This window comes from Gymnodraco acuticeps, unplaced genomic scaffold, assembly GCF_902827175.1.
Source record: "Gymnodraco acuticeps unplaced genomic scaffold, fGymAcu1.1, whole genome shotgun sequence".
NCBI classification, from domain to species: Eukaryota; Metazoa; Chordata; class Actinopteri; order Perciformes; family Bathydraconidae; genus Gymnodraco; species Gymnodraco acuticeps.
In genome coordinates this window covers 2,034,311-2,041,413 of record NW_022990772.1, presented here as the reverse complement: position 1 = coordinate 2,041,413, position 7,103 = coordinate 2,034,311, and the positions used below count along the sequence as shown (strand labels likewise).

The following is a 7,103-nucleotide window of genomic DNA, read 5'->3' as shown; positions in this document are numbered from 1 at the left end:
ACTGCGGAGCTGCAGCAGTCTGTTGGAGAAGGAGCTCCGTTGACTGTCCAGCTGCAGGTGGAGAGGATGGGTGGGGTTATCCATGATGGACAACAGCCTGTTCAGTGTCCTCCTCTCCACCACAGCTTCAAAGGGGTCCAGCTTGATGCCGATGACAGACCCAGCTTTCCTGATCAGTTTATTGATCCTGCTGGTGTCACCGGCTCTGATGCTGCCCCCCCAGCAGACCGGAGCAAAGAAGAGTGCACTGGCCACAACAGACCGGTAGAAGATCTCCAGCATCTTGCTGCACACGTGGAAGTATCTCAGCTTCCTCAGAAAATAGAGTCTGCTCATCCCCTTCTTCTGCACAGCATCAGTGTTGATCCTCCAGTTCAGTCCGTTGTCTAAGTGCACTCCCAGGTATTTGTAGTCCTCCACAACAGCCACATCCAGAATGCACAGGGGTAGAAGAGACGTCCTCACCCGTCCTGAAATCAATGACCATCTCTCTAGTCTTGGCCACATTCAGAATACTCACAACATTAGGCTGAGGTTCATCTTCCGCTCTTCTTGAAGTGGTTGTGCTTCTTGTTGCTTCTGGCTAAAATAAACATAATTAAAGACATTTTGAGTGTTTAAAATGTGCTGTAATACACAACACATTATTTATTCCTAAACTTGCAGAAAGAAAAACTAAAGGGTGACATTTAATCACATATTTATCAATCAATCTTATACACCTTGAATTCTTGTTGGCCAATGATACACATACCCTTTGAAGATGAGCTGGGAAATTGAATACTGTTGGCACAACACCTTCTTTAAGCCGGACAGTCTGCCCCGTCCTGTCAAAGTCCTCACTCCTGAAGTGCTCACTGCAGAGCAGCGTCCTGCCAGAGGAAACAAAACCGTCCCTTCTTAGGGCAACTTCCCACTGCCTCCTCCTCTCTCCGGTTTTGGGAAACCTTAAAAACATGAGAAAGGTAGCCAGATATATAAATTATTGTCAACATTGTCCGCCCTTCTTTCCTTTAACATTAAGGGTAAGGACAAAAATACACACCGAAATTATCATATTTTTGGGGTAATTGTATGTATATATGTATGTATGTATGTATGTAATGTATGTATGTATACTTTAAGAATAAGACAACCACACTAAGAGTAATAAAAAAGGTGTCCAAAAGAAACATTACATAATTGTGTAAAGAAATGGTAGCAACATATTCTAAAGAGGCTGGGTCAACATCAATCTTGCAATACTATTATCTCACATAGCCCCACTGATCCTGTGTAGCAGGACTTGTAATGTACATACATCCACTAAGTAATTAACGATTATCCTAATTATAGTCATAATATTGTCATATCTTACACGTGAAAGGTGATTCCACGGGTTCTTGTTTGCAGACTGCGGCGATTAGAGCAGCCGTAGGCTGCACAAAAGTCAGGCATAGTCAGGTACTTCTGTAAACACAAAGCCAGCAATTTCCTGTATCATAATGTATCTAAAATGTAAGATGTTTTTAACAAGCCCAACCACTTGGAAGAAATCATGTGTAACTTGAATTATGTTGAAAAGAAAGAGCAGTTATGCCTCTCCCACTGGTGTAAAGTTGCTGGGTCAACTTTGTAATACTAGGTCTCACCAAGGGCGCCGGAAGTGGGGGGTCCAGGGGGCCATTGGCCCCCCCACTTTTCAGCCCTGCCCCACATTTTCGTAGCAGCAGATCTTTTTTTCTTTTTTCTTTTTTCAGTCTTTATTTCGAACAGATTAAAAAATAACAAATAAAAAATAACAAATGTGAAAAACAGAATACCGTATTGTTATAATACAGTATTTATCCACATTCATGGTAATATTTGTATATTCAACAAAAAAAAGAAAAAAAAAGTCTTCATATTAATAATAATAATGTGTCCGAAAGGGAGCAGGAGGAAGCAAATGCTTATTCATTCCCACCCCTTACTTGATCAATGATTGTCCTTTAAATCATTATGCAAGTTATTCCTACATACATTTACATGTATACATACACAATAATTTCTCATCTTCAATCACCTTTCTTCATTCTCATATTTTTCCAAAAAAGTGTTTCTGTACATCCTTTTAAACTGAATTATGCTTATGCTTTGTTTTAACTCCTGCTCCAAACCATTCCATAAAATCACCCCACAGATTGTTAAACTCATACTTCTCAGAGTTGTTCTGACCTTGAGTTGTTTCAAATGTAGATTTCCTCTCAAATTATACCCACCCTCTCTGTCTACGAACAATGTTTTTAATTTCCTAGAAAGTAGATTATGTCTTGCTCTGTACATGATTTGTGCCGTTTTAAATTTAACCAGATCAATGAACTTCAATATGTGTGACTTCAAAAATAATACATTAGTGTGTTCAAGATATCCAACATTATTGATAACTCTTATAGCCCTTTTTTGTAATGTGCATAACGGCTGTAGGTTGGTTTTGTATGTTTCCCCAAATCTCCACACAGTAAATCAGATATGGCAATATTAGTGTGTTATATAGAGTATACAATGAGTTATAGTCCAGAATGTATCTGGCTTTTCCCAATATTGCGAATATTGCTTTTACATGAGCGATATGAGGTTTCCAGCTGATTTTGTGGTCTAAAACCACACCAAGGAACTTAATTTCATATACTCTTTCTATGTGTATGTTATCTAGTATTAATTGTATCTGTGGATTTGTTATATGTTTTCTAAATAACATAATCTTTGTTTTGCTTATATTTAATGATAATTTGTTTGTGTCAAACCAATGTTTTACTTTAATCATTTCTGCTGTTATCACTTCCATTAGCTCATTCAAATGTTCACCGGAACAAAAAATATTAGTGTCATCAGCAAATAAAATACATTTCAATATATTTGATACTCTGCAAATGTCGTTGATGTATATTATGAACAGCTTTGGACCCAACATGGACCCCTGAGGTACTCCACAAGTTATGTTCATGTATTCTGATTTATGTTCACCAATTTCAACAAATTGTTGTCTGTTGTTTAAATAATCTCTCACCCAGTTTAATCCCACCCCTCTGATGCCATACCGTTCCAGTTTTATCAGTAAAATATTGTGATCTATGGTGTCAAATGCTTTTTGTAAATCTATAAATATTCCCACTGCTTGTTTTTTATTGTCCATGCAGTTTGCTATTTCCTCACTTAATTCCATTAGTGCCATAGATGTTGATCTATCTTTCCTGAATCCATATTGACTGTCGTCCAAAAGCTGATGTGTTTCCATGAAACTGTGCCGCGGAAAACTGTACAAATCCCGTTTCAATAATTCCCCTCTACTCTAAAGTCGCATCTACAACGTGATCTGATCTCGCTGTGTATATTTTGTTATTTTTGATTGTTATATTGAATCTCATTAGCTACAGGCATGTTTGAAGCTTGTAAAGGGAAGATGACAGCTCTCGCCACTCTGCTGTTCCTCAGCGCCGCCCCCCCTACCTCCCGCTGAAATTATGAATGTAAGGCGTATAGTAATCATAGATAACACGACAGGGTCCGTTACAGTTTGTTTTTATCTGATTTCAAATAAGCAAAGTCTTGGCTTTCAGAATATTAAACTTGTTTCGGCAAATTCAGATGATAAATACAACTTTGAAGCTTCGGCATAATTACAAGCGGAGAACGGAGTAACTTGACGTCACAGCAGGCATACACAGCCGGTGTTTCTCGTGAGTGCAGTAATCCAAACAAAAATATCTTACCTCCGTAGTATTTTGATCATTTGCTCCGCTAATAATCAATCATGATGATTGATGATGAGAAATGATGGATTCCAGAGAAGAGAAAACTTTAAAGGCCTTTTTCTCAAAATGATGACTCGGTGACAGTCATTATATAATGTGACATATTTTGCTTAATATTTGGAGTACAAAAACAATCCTGATATCATTAGAAAGCTAGGAATCAAAATGTGTCTTCGGGTTAATGCGACTGATTTCGATGGAGCAGGTCACTTTGCATTAGGTAAAATAAAGCAGGCAGACATAACAGGAAGAATATGTACATTTTAACCCAATCAAATAGGACATTGTCACACCATTCAAATGTATCCATGTAAATTGCAACCAATAAAAAAAGCTTAGATTTGTTTATTTGTGACCTTGTTTACTTTTTTGTTACGTTGTTCTGTGTGTGTCAGCCGTTAACCAGATAGAAAGAATATATACACTTGCAAAGCAACATGTCAGAAGAACCAGCGCAGAAGAAAACTAAATACAGTCAATCTAAACTTAAATGTAACAACTGGAAGGTCACATCCCTGACATCCACATCTCCGGAGCCTGGACCTTCATCAATCATAGAAACAGCGAAGCCAGATGAACCCAAAAGCAGCACCTCTGCGGCCGCAGAAACTGTCAAAACCGCCGCCGGCCCCACCCCCACCGCCGCCGTCGTTGAACCGAAACAGGCTGGTTCCGACTGCATGGAGGTTTGTTGTCGGGACATTGAGGCGGGTAAAGCTGTACAGCTAACTATCGGAAAAAAGGAGACCGCTAGTAGATTATTTGAGCAAAGAGAAGGTACTTCAACGCAGAATGGTACAAAAACAGAGAGTGGTTCATTCTTTGCAAAACCACTAAACGATAGTGATAAATTGCGATGTTAACAACCTCATGATAACCTCATATGTTTTTAACTTAGGATCAAACCTGTGATTAGTCTAGAAAAAGGTAAATGTGTGCATTTTATTATAAAGTTATGTATATGTACAGACTATTGCAAAAACTAAGAAGCTTATAAACATCAGGTTTAAAACTAAAAGAGCTTTACAAAAAAGTAACACAATTAAAGATGTTTGGAGTTTTATTTGAGTTATTCATTTACATTTTTTGTCAAAGAGATGCTGATTTGAAACCGTTTTTAGGCCTACATACAGTTACGGTATTTCTTGTTTCTGCCGGAGAGAGGGGAGTTTGTCCCAAAGCTTGCCGCTGTATTTACTCCCTCCATCTGACAGGAGGGAGCTTCATGTGTCACTCCACGGAGTTCACTCCGTCACGGAGGGGGAGTGTGTAGGGGTAGGGTGTAGGGCGTGGTTTGGGATTGGGCCATACACACGCACTTTTTTTGGCCCCCCCACTTCTAAAATGAATCCGGCGCGCCTGGGTCTCACTCACAGCCTCTTGTTATTAGCCAGCTAATAAATACAACCACGTCATACACAAAGAAAAGCTGCAATTTCAACATGTCCAAGCATCCTGTGTCATGGCCATGCTAATAACGTTTATAATAAACAAAACCGTTTGTAAATCAGTCAAGATTTCAGCGATTTCAGAGTATTTTTGTGCAGATCACTCACCTTACAACAGCTACCATAGCGCGTACCAGAGTAGCTGTTGACTGTAGCAAGATGGCGGCCGGTGAGCTACGCTGGAAAATCTCCCATGAGCCATCTAGTGTTTATATATATCTATGAGGGATCCGGTCCGATCTGCGACAAGGTGAGGCAGCAACTGTCAAGAGAAGAATAGCTGCCGTCTAGCAGGTAGTCGGCGTATTTATGGGGGAGTGGATTTGGCAACTGGCGAATGAGATCGCTGATTTTCACTGGGTGCCGGTGTGTCAATCAGCAGTGTCTGTGTCTGATGACACAGACACTGCTGGGTGATTCACTGGGTGATTTTATCATTTCTAGGACTTAATTGATAAACACAGAGCTTTCTCTACGATCAAAGTGTACCTGGCTGCTATTGCTGCATGCCATGTGGGTTTTGAGGGAAAGACCGCTAGCCAACATCCTTTGGTCTGCCGTTTTATGAAAGGGGCTCACAGGCTCCTCCCTGTTTCCAGGTCACTGGTGCCCTATGGGACTTGGCAGTGGTTTTAGATGGGCTCACTCTAACCCCATTTGAACCCCTTGAAGAAGCTGACATGAAGCACTTGCAACTCAAGACAGTGCTGTTACTGGCCCTGGCATCCGCCAAGCGAGTCAGTGACATTCATGCGCTATCTGTACATCCTTCATGCACTCAGTTCGCCCCAGGGCAAACGAGAATGTTGTTGAAGCCCAACCCTGCCTTTATACCTAAGGTGGTTGGTTCATGTAGGCTACCCCAATTGACATTGAGGCATTTCCTCCGCCGCTGTGTTCCTCCGGGGAACAGCAGCCGGATTTGCTGTGTCTAGTCCGTGCTTTACGCACCTATATGGACAGATCAAAAGAGTTTCGTCATAATGACCAACTCTTTGTGTCCTGGGCTAACCCTCAGAAGGGCAAGCCCGTTACTAAGCAACGGCTCTCCCACTGGATTGTGGAGGCAATTGCTTTGGCCTATACGAGTCAGGGTTTGCAGGCACCTTCGGGTCTGCGTGCTCATTCGACTCGTGGTCTGGCTACATCCTGGGCTTTGTTCAAGGGTGTTTCCATCCAAGACATTTGTGCAGCAGCGAGCTGGTCCTCGCCGCTCACTTTTGTCCGCTTTTACAGGCTAGACGTCTCTGCACCTAGTGTGGCCCGACAGTGCTGGGCACCTTGTTGAGTCAGAGCTCTACCTGTTAAGTTCTGGTTGGTTTGGTGAATTTCGAGATAAGCTCGTCTGGCAATACGGGAGCTACAATATCCCATAGTGAGACATCGAACGGAGTGTTATGAATGAGAACTACTGTATAGGTTACTTACGTAACCCCAGTTATCAGAGTAACATGTAGTGAGATGTCTCACCAGACGGCCCTCCTTGCTATGGTGAAGCGAGAAGAGGTGCTTATTTTGAATGACGCATGCGACGTAGCGCAAGCTACTTATAGGGGGTGGATTCCCTGACGCTGACGTCAAGATCACCAGCCAATCAGGATTGGCGTAATGAGATTGATGCTTCTGTTTGCTCCGCGATGAGGCGCATCCCATAGTGAGACATCTCACTACATGTTACTCTGAGAACTGGGGTTACGTAAGTAACCTATAGTTTTATTCAAGTAGAAGTGTGTATTTACCTGGTAGTAATGGCTACGCCTCTCTATTTGGACTGGTAGATCTCAGCAGACTGGCAACTTTAAAAGTAGCTCTCAGTTCAAAAAAGGTTGGGCACCCCTGGGGTAGAGGCTTAAAGTTAAGTAGGCTTACTGAACACATATCC

At 41.5% G+C, this 7,103-nt stretch overlaps 1 long non-coding RNA gene across 1 annotated transcript; it reads right to left on the bottom strand.

Moving 5' to 3' along the window:
- Positions 1-762: 762 nt before the first annotated feature.
- Positions 763-5,445, bottom strand: LOC117556931. The gene is made up of 3 exons (XR_004570640.1): positions 5,330-5,445; positions 1,358-1,449; positions 763-947 (listed from the first exon to the last, which is right to left on the bottom strand). It is a non-coding gene; the product is annotated as an uncharacterized LOC117556931 (long non-coding RNA).
- Positions 5,446-7,103: the final 1,658 nt, after the last annotated feature.